The 16503-nt window shown below is 40.9% G+C and overlaps 1 protein-coding gene across 3 annotated transcripts in view; it reads left to right on the forward strand.

Moving 5' to 3' along the window:
- Positions 1 to 1451: 1451 nt before the first annotated feature.
- The window catches only part of LOC148522928 (uncharacterized), a 120733-nt gene continuing 105681 nt past the window's right edge, over positions 1452 to 16503 (forward strand). The window contains exon 1 of one of the 3 annotated variants that reach the window (XM_088473566.1): positions 1452 to 1531. The gene's annotated coding sequence lies outside the window, so the exon portion shown is untranslated. Of the gene's footprint in view, positions 1532 to 12596; positions 12681 to 16503 lie in introns of those variants that run through there. The other 2 variants (XM_088473567.1, XM_088473568.1) reach the window with 2 other exon arrangements.

A 16503-nucleotide genomic window follows, 5' to 3' on the forward strand; every position in this document is an offset into this window, starting at 1 on the left:
GCTGGATCAGCGTCCGGCGCCATGCTGGGAGAGGCTCGGCGCTTCTCCTGTCTCTGGGGCTGAGGCAGCATCTTCTTGTGTGGTTGGGACAGAATATATCTGTCCATGAAGATCCAGGCGGCCGCGGGGCACCGAGTGTTGGGCTGGAGGCTGTCAGACGCAGCCATGAGAAAAATACAGTCAGTGACTGTAGCGAAGCTCTTAGCGGGAGCTGCTCATTCCGCCATGCCGGAAACGGAAGTCTAGATCTATTTATTTAATTAATTAATAAATGACAAATTCTTAAGTATATTGGATTGGAATCTATTACGTTTTGCAACAATAGAACACTGGGTGAAATTAATATTCCACACACCTGAATACAGAAATTGTGGTTACAGCCTTTAATTCACCAGACCTCTCGGGAGATGAGGACTCTTTGGATGTGGTTTGTGCTCTAAAGTTCTATGTGGACGATACTACTTCCATCAGGAAATCGAACTCCCTCTTTGTCCTATAAGGATTCCACAAGTAGGGATGGCCAGCTGTGTGAGACTGTGATTCCTCAATGTACCAGTCTGCCTTCTCTCCTGTCCTGCTCCTGCCTTGGACTTGTTAACAAAACTGAACTGCCCTCAGGCTGTGGGTGGGGTATAAGGGGAAGGACCGGAGCATCCTGGGATTGAAAAGCTTTGCTGTTGGTGTTCAGTCCTCCATGTCCCACTTACACACGAATGTCTCCATGTGGACCCTATGGACTTCAAAGAAAGAGAGTTAACAAAGGTAAGTTACCATAACTCTCATTTTGTGAGTGGTATTCCCCACTGTCACGCCATGAAAACACATAGTAGCAGGAATTTTAGCAGCAAGGGGTTCAATCGCCAAAACAAAAATGAAGGGAGAGAGGGGCCATCCTTGTCTTATACAATTAGTGTTGGGGAAAGCATCTGATAGAAACCCGCTACTAAACTTGCAAGCATAGAGAGCACTATAAAGGGCTAATGGGGAAGAAAGAAGGGGGCCCTGAAAACCAAAAGGCAGAGAGGACGTCACTCATATGCAGCCAATGCAAACTATGGAAAGCCACCTTGGCATCAAGGGATAGCAAAACAAGGCCCGTCCCTGATGTCAAGAGAAAATCAGTGAAAACTAAAGACCCTATGAGCAGTATGTGGTGTGTCCGCATGACATGAACCCCACCTATACGTATGAACAACAACACAATACCCACTCAGATTTTCTATACTGGAATGTAATTATCCCACTTTGGTTCTTTATTCTTTTCATACCACACAAGTTGGTAAACAAGGAGACAAGAAGCTGCAGGAGACAAACATTACAATTAGAAAATGGGTAAGTACAGTATGTGGGAGAACTGGTAGAACACTACATACCAGGTCACATATTTCAGCAATACAGCTATATATAAATCTTACTGAGTGTAACCTGAGAAGTTTGCACAATTTGGGCAATAGAAATCTGCAGTTACTGTATTTCGTTAGAAGAAGCAGGTGAGATCAGCACACAAGGTACAGGACAGACACAGCAAAATGTAAGTATATTGTGTTTACTTTATCTATATACTTCTTTAGTATTGCTGTGGTTTAGTCAGGGCCGGATTGAGGCTTGTGGGGCCCAGGGCAACTAACATCAAGCCACACGGAGCCTCTCCACCAAGCCATACAGAGCCTCCCCCACCTTCAGCCCCCTTCCCAAGCCACAAAGAACCTACCCATCCTTCTCCCAAGCCACACGGAGCCTACACACTTACCTCACCTCCCGATTCCAGCAGAGCTGCTCCTGAGTCCTGACTCCCGAGTCCCCTTATTAGGTTCACGGATGTCATGTGACGCTGATGAGGGGACTCGGGAGCCGCTCTCTCTGCACTGTATGCAGCAGTGCTGACTGTGCTGCTGCATGCAGAAAATCACTGAGCCACGGCAGCTTAGCCTCTATCCAGAAACAGGTGCCACTGGACACCTGTTCTCGGCAGGGTCACATCAACCCTGTGTGGGGTTGACCGCCCCAGTTGCCCCCCTTTAATCTGGCCCTGGGCTTAGTAGCAGATAAGATGAAACAATTGTATTAAAAAAGATATGTTATAAAAACCTTGTTTTTTATGCTGTAAAAACTTTAGTACTGGTTGTTTCTGTGTTGAACTGTGTATAGTGTATATCTGTTCTTTATATTTAAAGATGGGATATTTATGTCCTGATAAAGTCCCTACATATTTTTAAAACTGGTAAATTCCACAGGTCCACCACACCACAAGTCATGTGTTGGATTGCATATAAAAGTCCCACCTCATGATCCGGCACCATTTCACACAGGAGAATGGAGGGAGAGGGTGTAGACTAGAGCACTGAGTTGTAAAAAAATTACTTAAGCAGGCCATAAGGGCGCCATTAGGGTACCATTAGGACTAGGTGGTATATTTGTTAAAGGTTTATAGAAGTGGAGATGTTGCCCATAGCAACCAAATTCTAGCTATTATCTTTTAGAAGGTGCTAGATAAATGGTAAGTAGATCTCATTGGTTCCTATGGGCAACATCTCCACTTCTATAAACCCAGGAAGACGCTGGAGTCTCGCGATTTTTTGGGGGAACCCCCCGCACCTCCGGAAGAGTAAGCACTTCTCACGTATCCTGTTCACTGCCTAGTGAAGTGGGCAGAATGGGGAGAATTTTCACGGAGGTTGGTGGTCACCGAGTAGGGAGCAGAGCTTAATGACACAGTTCTACAATAATCGCATCATTTGGCTCATCCCCTATTTAAATATGCATTATTTGCAGCAATTTATAGTGAGGGGCAGGGCTTAATGAGGCAAAAAGTCCATCCCCGCCCCCATCTTTTCTCCTCCTCAGGCTTCTCCCAGGGAGGAAGAACAAAAAGTAGGCAAGTATGACTTTAGTAAATATACCCCTAGGAGGAGTGGAGGAGTAGGTACAGTATAAGTGCAAATAGTGTTAAGTAGTAGCTGGAGTAGGTGTCTGGTGGAAAGGGTGACTGCAGGCATCCTCATCCTCAAACTAAGGATTACATGATTGTGACAGTTCACTGAGTGCAGGCATAGCCTTTAGCAGCAGTAGTAACAGTATCTATCACACAATGCCAGCTCCTTCACAGGCAGGCTACTCTCTGTATCACTGGCTTCATTAAGAGGCATACTGGTATAAACCTGTTGAAAGAACTCAGGGATGTGATAGCAAAATGGCTTATCCTGCTATGAATCTCCTCAGAATTTGAAATTTCTGATAATGCAATTAAGATCATATGAGCATTACAACTGGGTGATTTTGAACACGTACCGGTACCATGTTTTGCAGAAACAATAAACTTGGTGGTTCAGAATTTTTTTTAAAAATGACAGGTACATGCAGGAGATGCTGTCCATGGCCCGTAAAATTTCTGTGCATTTTTGGCATCCAGCAACTGCATCTAAAAGTTTGCAGCAGCTGGAAGAACAGTTCAATATGCTATTCCGCCAACTAAAGTAGTAACAGGATGGATTGCCACCCTCTATATGCTTTAGCGACTGGAGGAACAGCAAAAAACCATCCAAATCTACACAACAAGATAAAGGGAGAAGAGGGGGAATGTTCCTTACTCCATTACAGTGGATAATACTCTCCATTTTATGCAAGATATTAAAATCATTTGAAATAGTAACCAGTGAAGTGAGTTCAGACACTGTCAGCCTCTTGGCACAGATGTTCTTCTCCTTCCCAGAGTATGAATATATCCTCTATGTATCTTAGGTACAATAGAATGCAGTTAGTATATTGCTCATGGAGGTCATATTGTTACATCTCACAAATTTTTACTGGGGGTGCTGCCTACTGACAATTGGTAGAAATACAGTTGAGAAGGATAGAGCAGAATTGTCCTTGGTAGTGGCGCACTAGATGAATTATATGAAAATATAACTTTTATTCATTCATATAAAAGGTTTTCTACGTATATTAACAACAGCGCATTGTTCCTAGACCCAAAAATACATACACAATTCAGACATGACAGAAAAATTTAAAATGAAAAATGAATTAAAATCAAAGTCTCTCGGTGTGTTTATTAATTTTTTGTAATAAATGTGCCTAATTCATATATCCCTGTGTATTATGCCTGATGATGTATAGTCTCAAGATGAAAAGAAATAGTGTTCAACTTCTTAGTGCTTGTGATATATTAAATTCAGTCAGGACAAATGTAACATGTTATATTTACAATGTTGCAAAAAAAGTCCTGGTAACATAACCACAGGAAATTGATACTCTGACTGTCTAAGTCTGTTGCAAGCTAAGATATTAGACCTAGTTTATAAATATAATCGTTTGTTGGTCTATACCCTAAACATAAACTAAAGAAGAATCAAGATCATATGTAGTGAGGGAATAGTAAGTATTAAGATTGCATGTAAGGTGCTTATGTAATATCAAAATTCTATATAATTTCTATCTCACTTAAATGATATGCTGCACGCATTTATATTGCCGTACAACAATGTGGGATACTAAATTGATTGTTATCATATAGATGTTACGTCAGCACTCCAAAATATATGGTTTATGTAATATGATTACAACATTGTGTATTTTAATGTTGTAATATACTCCTCTCACATTCGGATTTCAGACATCAGGCTCCCCTAATGTTACGATTGTACCGTTGTGTGTATAGTTATATATTACTGTCAAATTGCTGTCTAGCTTAGCACGTAAAAATCTTAATAAATTCCCACTGTGTAATATTATCCCTGTTTATTTGCTATCCCGGTAAGCTAGCCAAGCATATCATAACATGTTCCAGTTGCATACAGACTTAGGATGTATTGCAGTCAGACCACTGCCAGGCTTACCACGTGGAACTCATATGCAGTTCACTCCGTGCAGCATAATCCCCGTTTTTAATGTCACGGTAAGCCCACAGAGCATATCATTGTGCACATTTGTTTAATCACTAATCGCTAACACATCATATACATGAAGGGATATACGATTGCTACATATTATTGAATATATTGCGAGTACACGCCAGAGACTAACACCAACACGCGTTTCGCTGGTAATAGCTTTTTCAAGGCTAACCAGATTGCCCTCTTCAGTGGTCTAATATACGTTACACTGTCCAATTGACTTCAGTTCCACTGGTCATGTGTTGATTCTGACCAGTCAAATGTTTAACTCCTTCATGTCAGTCTTCTCAAGGTCCTCTTGTTATCATAGGTCTAACAAATTCAAATAGACCAATCATAGTGGGTCAAATTATTATTTATACAAGTAGATGTTTTTTAAACATCCGATGTAAATGTTATTACATTAATCCTAATATTTAAATGTACCTAATAACATATTCAAGTTAACAGAATGTGTTGAAGACCAAGACCCACAAATGTGATGTGAAATGCTTTTTCTCCCATGTTGCGTTTAAGAGAAAACAGCAAATGCTCATTATAGGCCAAAATGCATTGAAACCAATGGAAACAACAAAGGCAAATACTTTGTGATATCTCCTCTTGTAGCAAACAAAGACAGCTGAAAATTTCACAGAATGTGTTGAAGACCAAGAACCACAAATGTGATGTGAAATGGTTTTTCTCCCATGTTGCGTTTAAGAGAAAACAACAAATGCTCGTTTTAGGCCAAAATGCATTGAAACCAATGGAACCGACAAAAGTGCATACAATGTGATATTTCCTCTTGTAGCAAACACAGACAGCTCAAAATTTCACAGAATGTGTTGAAGACCAAGACCCACAAATGTGATGTGAACTGGTTTTTCTCCCATGTTGCGTTTAAGAGAAAACAGCAAATGCTTGTTTTAGGACAAAATGCATTGAAACCAAAGGAAACAACAAAAGCGCATACTTTGTGATATTTCCTCTTGTAGCAAACACAGAGGAGCTCAAAATTTCACAGAATGTGTTGAAGACCATGAACCACAAATGTGATGTGAAATGGTTTTTCTCCCATGTTGCGTTTAAGAGAAAACAGCAAATTCTCGTTTTAGGCCAAAATGCATTGAAACCAATGGAAACAAAAAAAGTGCATACTTTGTGATATTTCCTCTTGTAGCAACCACAGACAGCTCAAAATTTCACAGAATGTGTTGAAGACCAAGACCCACAAATGTGATGTGAACTGGTTTTTCTCCCATGTTGCGTTTAAGAGATAACAGCAAATGCTAATTTTAGGCCAAAATCCATTGAAACCAATTTAAACAACAAAAGCACATTCTTTGTGAAATCTCCTCTTGTGGCAAACACAGACAGCTCAAAATATCACAGAATGTGTTGAAGACCAAGACCCACAAATGTGATGTGAAATGGTTTTTCTCCCATGTTGCATTTAAGAGAAAACAGCAAATGCTAATTTTAGGCCAAAATGCATCGAAACCAATGGAAACAACAAAAGCGCATACTTTGTGATATCTCCTTTTGTAGCAAACAGACAGCTCAATATTTCACAGAATGTGTTGAAGACCAAGAACCACAAATGTGATGTGAAATCATTTTTCTCCCATGTTGCATTTAAGAGAAAACAGCAAATGCTCGTTTTAGGCCAAAATGCATTGAAACCAATAGAAAACAAAAGCACATACTTTGTGATATCTCCTCTTGTAGCAAACACAGACAGCTCAAAATTTCACAGAATGTGTTGAAGACCAAGACCCACAAACTTGATGTGAAATAGTTTTTCTCCCATGTTGCGTTTAAGAGAAAACAGCAAATGCTCGTTTTAGGTCAAAATACATTGAAACCAATGGAAACAAAAAAAGCGCATAATTTGTGATAACTCCTCTTGTAGCAAACAAAGACTGCTCAAAATTTCACAGAATGTGTTGAAGACCAAGACCCACAAATGTGATGTGAAATGTTTTTTCTCCCATGTTGCATTTAAGAGAAAACAACAAATGCTTGTTTTAGGCCAAAATGCATTGAAACTAATGGAAACAACAAAAGCACATACTTTGTGATATCTCCTCTTGTAGCAAACACAGACAGCTCAAAATTTCACAGAATGTGTTGAAGACCAAGACCCAAAAATGTGATGTGAAATGGTTTTTCTCCCATTTTGCGTTTAAGAGAAAACAGCAGATGCTCATTTTAGTCCAAAATGCATTGAAACCAATGGAAACAACAAAAGCACATACTTTGTGATATCTCCTCTTGTAGGAAACACAGACTGCTCAAAATTTCACAGAATGTGTTGAAGACCAAGACCCACAAACGTGATGTGAAATTGGTTTTCTCCCATGTTGCGTTTAAGAGAAAACAGCAAATGCTCGTTTTAGGCCAAAATGCATCGAAACCAATGGAAACAACAAAAACGCATACTTTGTGATATCTCCTCTTGTAGCAAACATACAGCTCAATAGTTCACAGAATGTGTTGAAGACCAAGACCCAAAAATGTGATGTGAAATGGTTTTTCTCCCATGTTGCATTTAAGAGAAAACAGCAAATGCTCGTTTTAGGCAAAAATGCATCGAAACCAATGGAAACAACAAAAGCGCATACTTTGTGATATCTCCTTTTGTAGCAAACAGACAGCTCAATATTTCACAGAATGTGTTGAAGACCAAGAACCACAAATGTGATGTGAAATCATTTTTCTCCCATGTTGCATTTAAGAGAAAACAGCATATGCTAATTTTAGGCCAAAATACATTGAAACCAATAGAAACAACAAAAGCGCATACTTTGTGATATCTCCTCTTGTAGCAAACAAAGACTGCTCAAAATTTCACAGAATGTGTTGAAGACCAAGACCCACAAACGTGATGTGAAATGGTTTTTCTCCCATGTTGCGTTTAAGAGAAAACAGCAAATGCTCGTTTTAGGCCAAATGCATTGAAACCAATGGACACAACAAAAGCGCATACTTTGTGATATCTCCTCTTGTAGGAAACACAGACAGCTCAAAATTTCACAGAATGTGTTGAAGTCCAAGACCCACAAAAGTGATGTGAAATGGTTTTTCTCCCATGTTGCTTTTAAGAGAAAACAGCTGCGACCGACTCTGAATAAGGTCCATAGTCTGCTGAAATTGTAGGTATTAATTTCCTTAGGATGTAAGTATTCCTTATTGTATGTTCACAGTTCCAATTGCTAAAAAAAAACAAAAATTAATATTGAATATATAAATAGGTGAAAAATACGGAGTAATCCATGATAGATGGTATGCGCATGGGTGAATATCCCAAATATAATGTCCCTCTCTGCACAACAGGAGACGTATATGTTATAAAATAAGTCTTGCGATGACACAGTATAAGGCCCCGTGGGATATACCTGGTCAATAGAATTAGTCCAAGGCAGCCTGTTCACTGCTCCAGCAGTATCGCTTGTCTCCCACGGTCCTCCAGGTGGTCTGGCTGCACAGTGTAATCAAAGCCAATTGAAGAATGCAGTGGAAAGAATGTGGAGCCGTGACTTAAACACCGGAGTGTCACCTTGTCCCATTCTCTGTTAACGGGAGAGACACACTATACCTTCACAGCGCTTGCCATTGCATTCTTCAATTGGCTTTGGTTACACAGTGCAGCCAGACCACCTGGAGGACCGTGGGAGACAAGCGATACTGCTGGAGCAGTGAACAGGCTGCCTTGGACTAATTCTATTGACCAGGTATATCCCACAGGGCCTTATACTGTGTCATCACAAGACTTATTTTATACCATATGTTGTGCAGAGAGGGACATTATATTTGGGATATTCACCCCTGCGCATACCATCTATCACGGATTACTCCATATTTACACCTATTTATATATTTTTGTCTTTTTTGAGCTATTGGAACTTTGAACATAAAATAAGGAATACTTACATCCTAAGAAAATGAATACCTACAATTTCAGCAGACTATGTGCTTATGGGACGTTACCCTGTGATATATAAATATATATAAGGAATTCCACATATGAGTCTGGGTGGATGCTCAGACTTTTTATTAATCGGATAGCAATTTTATATTATACTGTGCATTGTAGTTTTATATATACTGTACATATATTGTATGACTTTCTATATATGATTAAAATATAAGTTTATGGAGATTCTGACTGCTATATGATTTTAAATATTTTTTTCTACCATCTCACAATTTAAATGTCATAGAGCGCAGTCCCTGTTTCTTTGTTAAAATGTTATGTTTTTATTGGGGTGTTCACACGCCTTCAAAGTGGACATGCAGCTGATCCATTGGTGGTAATTATTAAGGAAATTAATTTCTCTTTTAACACGTATCATCCAAGTGAACACAGCGACTCTTAGGAGTTAAACTAGCGCCAAGGTCATTTTTTGGTATTTAGCAATATATATTATCCAAAAGTAGATATAATTTTTTTTATTTTTTATTTAGGTTTAGACAGTATAGCCAAGATAATAAATCAGGCATCACCCCAAAAGGATCAGGGAGTGCTGAAGGTCACATATAAAGAGTTAATCATTATATTAGAGCAAACTAATGTCACACTTTTCACCCTATATGATGAAAAGAAAATGTAAACAAAATCCTAAACCCTCTGATATTAACTAGAGTATGTCTGTTCAATCATAGATATTATTATTAATCAGTAAACATAACATATCTGAGCCTAAATAAATATGCAATATAACAGAAATATCTCACCAAACATTTCACTAAGATAAGCTAATGGAAGTTGGAAGTAGATAAATTACCTGAAGTGAGATATACACATTAATCAAGACAAGGTATTCCAATCTCTTATTAATATGCAGAGAGCTGAAATAGCCGTGATTGAAATGGTATGAGTTAGATTGTACTCTGTTAAACTAGAGAAAAAACACTATAAAATTATATAACTATATAGTATCCAAAAGCAGACAGTAATGCAAAGCCGATAATAATGAATCATGCTGGGTGATTGGTCTGATCAGAAATATCATGATTAGCATTTTCATGCTCTTCACGTGCTTCCTGTAAAAAAGGAGCTGCGTCTTCTGGATTAGTGAAATCCTTAAAGTCAGAACCAAATAAACAGACGCAATCTGGCCGGATAGATAAGGGCAAATTTGCGGTTTTCGTTAATTAAAGAGGCTCATATGGGGTTGAAAGCTTTTCTGGCCCTACAGAGTTCCACCGAGAATTCTTGGAATATATGCAGTCTATTATTTTCCCATAGGTGACTGTTTGCGAGAGGCAGACCAGATGGCTGATTTATGTAAGTAATTCAAGCATTTGAAAAGAACCACTCTCGGACGTTGAGCTGATGTTGCATGTAGTTTGGCCCAGACGATGCACCCTCTCAATTACAAGATCTCTACATTCAGCCTCAATACCTAGTAATGAGGGGAGAGTGTTGTGTACACATGTGCCAGCATGGAACTTTTCACTGACTCTGGGAGCCCCACCAAACAAATTTTATTGTGGTGCGAGCGATTCTCCAAATCGTCTACTTTGTGCCGTAAGTGAAAATGATCCTTTTCCAACTTGTGAACAACTTGTTTAAGATGAGTAATATTTTGGAAATTTGTTCCTATATTTTCCTCAGCAGCTGTAACTCTGTGATTTAGAGACTGCAATTGTGCAGTGATATCTGACACTGCCTGGTGTAATAATGGGGTCATAGTAGACTTAATTGCATCAACTATATCACCATAGGTGACTGGTGAATCATGTGCCCTGCATACCTTAGTGCCCATGTCATCAGAGGCTTCAGTGATAGCCCTTTTTAGCTGCAGGAGTGGTCGAGGCTAGATCAGCGTCCGGCGCCATGCTGGGAGAGGCTCGGCGCTTCTCGTGTCTCTGGGGCTGAGGCAGTGTCTTCTTGTGTGGTTGGGACAGAATATATCTGTCCATGAAGATCCAGGCGGCCGCGGGGCACCGAGTGTTGGGCTGGAGGCTGACAGACGCAGCCATGAGAAAAATACAGCCAGTGACTGTAGCGGAGCTCTTAGCGGGAGCTGCTCATTCCGCCATGCCGGAAACGGAAGTCTAGATCTATTTATTTAATTAATTAATAAATGACAAATTCTTAAGTATATTGGATGGTAATCTATTACGTTTTGCAACAATAGAACACTGGGTGAAATTAATATTCCACACACCTGAATACAGAAATTGTGGTTACAGCCTTTAGTTCACCAGACCTCTCGGCAGATGAGGACTCTTTGGATGTGGTTTGTGCTCTAAAGTTCTATGTGGACGATACTACTTCCATAAGGAAATTGAACTCCCTCTTTGTCCTATAAGGATTCCACAAGTAGGGATGGCCAGCTAACAAACAGACTCTGGCCAAACGGATTTGCAGGACTATCTCACAGCATGCAGACTGGCCTTCCTGTGCTGATTACAGTCTCTGCTCATTCTACTTGCTCTGTGTGTACCTCGTGGGCAGCCTGGCGTGGTTCCTCAGCTGAACAGCTATGCCAACTGGTCTTCTGTCCACACCTTTCTTATGTTTATGCCTTTTATTAATTTGCCTCTCAGGATGCTTCGTTTGGGTGCAGGGTTCTCCTATCAGCACAGGAGCATTCCTACCCTTGAACAACTGCTTTGGGACATCCCCATTGTTTCCCTGTGAAGCCCTATGGACCCTGAAAAATAAAATGAGAGTTATGGTTAAACTTACCTTTGTTAACTCTCTTTATTCGAAGTCTATAGGGTCCACAGGGCACCTGTCCTGACACACCTGGCTTCTATGGGTTTTTTCTATTGGTCACTTGTTTTCTTCTCTGTGTGAGACTGTGATTCCTCAATGTACCAGTCTGCCTTCTCTCCTGTCCTGCTCCTGCCTTGGACTTGTTAACAAAACTGAACTGCCCTCAGGCTGTGGGTGGGGTATAAGGGGAAGGACCGGAGCATCCTGGGATTGAAAAGCTTTGCTGTTGGTGTTCAGTCCTCCATGTCCCACTTACACACGAATGTCTCCATGTGGACCCTATGGACTTCAAAGAAAGAGAGTTAACAAAGGTAAGTTACCATAACTCTCATTTTGTGAGTGGTATTCCCCACTGTCACGCCATGAAAACACATAGTAGCAGGAATTTTAGCAGCAAGGGGTTCAATCGCCAAAACAAAAATGAAGGGAGAGAGGCGGCATCCTTGTCTTATACAATTAGTGTTGGGGAAAGCATCTGATAGAAACCCGCTACTAAACTTGCAAGCATAGAGAGCACTATAAAGGGCTAACGGGGAAGAAAGAAGGGGGCCCTGAAAACCAAAAGGCAGAGAGGACGTCACTCATATGCAGCCAATGGAAACTATGGAAAGCCACCTTGGCATCAAGGGATAGCAAAACAAGGCCCGTCCCTGATGTCAAGAGAAAATCAGTGAAAACTAAAAACCCTATGAGCAGTATGTGGTGTGTCCGCAGGACATGAACCCCACCTATACGTATGAACAACAACACAATACCCACTCAGATTTTCTATACTGGAATGTAATTATCCCACTTTGGTTCTTTATTCTTTTCATACCACACAAGTTGGTAAACAAGGAGACAAGAAGCTGCAGGAGACAAACATTACAATTAGAAAATGGGTAAGTACAGTATGTGGGAGAACTGGTAGAACACTACATACCAGGTCACATATTTCAGCAATACAGCTATATTTAAATCTTACTGATGTAACCTGAGAAGTTAGCACAATTTGGGCAATAGAAATCTGCAGTTACTGTATTTTGTTAGAAGAAGCAGGTGAGATCAGCACACAAGGTACAGGACGAACACAGCAAAATGTAAGTATATTGTGTTTACTTTATCTATATACTTCTTTAGTATTGCTGTGGTTTAGTCAGGGCCGGATTGAGGCTTGTGGGACCCAGGGCAACTAACATCAAGCCACACGGAGCCTCTCCACCAAGCCATACAGAGCCTCCCCCACCTTCAGCCCCCTTCCCAAGCCACAAAGAACCTACCCATCCTTCTCCCAAGCCACATGGAGCCTACACACTCACCTCACCTCCCGATTCCAGCAGAGCTGCTCCTGAGTCCTGACTCCCGAGTCCCCTTATTAGCCTCACGGATGTCATGTGTCATGTGACGCTGATGAGGGGACTCGGGAGCCGCTCTCTCTGCACTGTATGCAGCAGTGCTGACTGTGCTGCTGCATGCAGAAAATCACTGAGCCACGGCAGCTTAGCCTCTATCCAGAAACAGGTGCCACTGGACACCTGTTCTCGGCAGGGTCACATCAACCCAGTGTGGGGTCGACCGCCCCAGTTGCCCCCCTTTAATCTGGCCCTGGGCTTAGTAGCAGATAAGATGAAACAATTGTATTAAAAAAGATATGTTATAAAAACCTTGTTTTTTATGCTGTAAAAACTTTAGTACTGGTTGTTTCTGTGTTGAGCTGTGTATAGTGTATATCTGTTCTTTATATTTAAAGATGGGGTATTTATGTCTCTGATAAAGTCCCTACATATTTTTAAAACTGGTAAATTCCACAGGTCCACCACACCACAAGTCATGTGTTGGATTGCATATAAAAGTCCCACCTCATGATCCGGCACCATTTCACACAGGAGAATGGAGGGAGAGGGTATAGACTAGAGCACTGAGTTGTAAAAAAATTACTAAAGCAGGCCATCAGGGCACCATTAGGGTACCATTAGGACTAGGGGGTATATTTGTTAAAGGTTTATAGAAGTGGAGATGTTGCCCATAGCAACCAAATTCTAGCTATTATCTTCTAGAAGGTGCTAGATAAATGGTAAGTAGATCTCATTGGTTCCTATGGGCAACATCTCCACTTCTATAAACCCAGGAAGACGCTGGAGTATCGCGATTTTTTGGGGGAACCCCCCGCACCTCCGGAAGAGTGAGCACTTCTCACGTATCCTGTTCACTTCCTAGTGAAGTGGGTAGAATGGGGAGAATTTTCACGGAGGTTGGTGGTCACCGAGTAGGGAGCAGAGCTTAATGACACAGTTCTACAATAATCGCATCATTTGGCTCATCCCCTATTTAAATATGCATTATTCGCAGCAATTTATAGTGAGGGGCGGGGCTTAATGAGGCAAAAAGTCCATCCCCGCCCCCATCTTTTTCTCCTCCTCAGGCTTCTCCCAGGGAGGAAGAACAAAAAGTAGGCAAGTATGACTTTAGTAAATATACCGCTAGGAGGAGTAGGTACAGTATAAGTGCAAATAGTGTTTAAGTAGTAGCTGGAGTAGGTGTCTGGTGGAAAGGGTGACTGCAGGCATCCTCATCCGATTCCAGCAGAGCTGCTCCTGAGTCCTGACTCCCGAGTCCCCTTAATAGCCTCACGGACGTCATGTGACCATGATGAGGGGACTCGGGAGCCGCTCTCTCTGCACTGTATGCAGCAGTGCTGACTGTGCTGCTGCATGCAGAAAATCACTGAGCCACGGCAGCTTAGCCTCTATCCAGAAACAGGTGCCACTGGACACCTGTTCTCGGCAGGGTCACATCAACCCTGTGTGGGGTCCACCGCCCCAGTTGCCCCCTTTTAATCCAGCCCTGGGTTTAGTAGCAGATAAGATGAAACAATTGTATTAAAAAAGATATGTTATAAAAAACTTCTTTTGTGCTGTAAAAACTTTAGTACTGGTTGTTTCTATGTTGAACTGTATATAGTGTATATCTGTTCTTTCTATTTAAAGATGGGATATTTATGTCCCTATGTCCCTGATAAAGTCCCTACATATTTTTAAAACTGGTAAATTCCACAGGTCCATCACACCACAAGTCATGTTTTGGATTGCATATAAAAGTCCCACCTCATGATCCGGCACCATTTCACACAGGAGAATGGAGGGAGAGGGTGTAGACTAGAGCACTGAGTTGTAAAAAAATTACTTAAGCAGGCCATCAGGGCGCCATTAGTGTACTATTAGGACTAGGGGGTATATTTGCTAAAGGTTTATAGAAGTGGAGATGTTGCCCATAGCAACCAAATTCTAGATATTATCTTCTAGAAGGTGCTAGATAAATGGTAAGTAGATCTATGGGCAACATCTCCACTTCTATAAACCAGAACTTTAGTCATACTTGCCTACTCTCCTGGAAGACGCTGGAGTCTCTCAATTTTTTCGAGGAACCCCCCGCACCTCCGGAAGAGTAGGCACTTCTCACGTATCCTAGTGAAGTGGGCAGAATGGGGAGAATTTTCACGGAGGTTGGTGGTCACCGAGTAGGCAGCAGAGCTTAATAACGCAGTTCTACAAGAATCACATCATTTGGCTCATCCCCTATTTAAATATGCATTATTTGCAGCAATTTATAGTGAGGGGCAGGGCTTAATGAGGCAAAAAGTCCATCCCCGCCCCCATCTTTTTCTCCTCCTCAGGCTTCTCCCAGGGAAGAAGAACAAAAAGTAGGCAAGCATGACTTTAGTAAATATACCCCTAGGAGGAGTAGGTAGATGTGCAAATAGTGTTAAGTAGTAGCTGGAGTAGGTGCCTGGTGGAAAGGATGACTGCAGGCATCCTCATCCTCAAACTAAGGATTACATGATTGTGACAGTTCACTGAGTGCAGGCATAGCCTTTAGCAGCAGTAGTAACAGTATCTATCACACAATGCCAGCTCCTTCACAGGCAGGCTACTCTCTGTATCACTGGCTTCATTAAGAGGCATACTGGTATAAACCTGTTGAAAGAACTCAGGGATGTGATAGCAAAATGGCTTATCCTGCTATGAATCTCCTCAGAATTTGAAATTTCTGATAATGCAATTAAGATCATATGAGCATTACAACTGGGTGATTTTGAACAAGTACCGGTACCATGTTTTGTAGAAACAATAAACTTGGTGGTTCAGAATTTTTTTAAAAAATGACAGGTACATGCAGGAGATGCTGTCCGTGGCCCGTAAAATTTCTGTGCATTTTTGGCATCCAGCAACTGCATCTAAAAGTTTGCAGCAGCTGGAAGAACAGTTCAATTTGCCATTCCACCAACTAAAGTAGTAACAGGATGGATTGCCACCCTCTATATGCTTTAGCGACTGGAGGAACAGCAAAAAAAAAATCCAAACCCACACAACAAGATAAAGGGAGAAGAGGGGGAATGTTCCTTACTCCATTACAGTGGATAATACTCTCCATTTTATGCAAGATATTAAAATCATTTGAAATAGTAACCAGTGAAGTGAGTTCAGACACTGTCAGCCTCTTGGCACAGATGTTCTTCTCCTTCCCAGAGTATGAATATAGCCTCTATGTATCTTAGGTACAATAGAATGCAGTTAGTATATTTCTCATGGAGGTCATATTGTTACATCTCACAAATTTTTACTGGGGGTGCTGCCTACTGACAATTGGTAGAAATACAGTTGAGAAGGATAGAGCAGAATTGTCCTTGGTAGTGGCGCACTAGATGAATTATATGAAAATATAACTTTTATTCATTCATATAAAAGGTTTTCTACGTATATTAACAACAGCGAAATATTTAAAAGGAACACATTGTTCCTAGACACAAAAATACATACACAATTCAGACATGACAGAAAAATTTAAAATGAAAAATGAATTAAAATCAAAGTCTCTCGGTGTGTTTATTAATTTTTTGTAATAAATGTGCCTAATTCATATATC

The sequence above is a fragment of the Taudactylus pleione genome, unplaced genomic scaffold, assembly GCF_031769625.1.
Source record: "Taudactylus pleione unplaced genomic scaffold, aTauple2 ptg000136l, whole genome shotgun sequence".
Classification (NCBI taxonomy): Eukaryota; Metazoa; Chordata; class Amphibia; order Anura; family Myobatrachidae; genus Taudactylus; species Taudactylus pleione.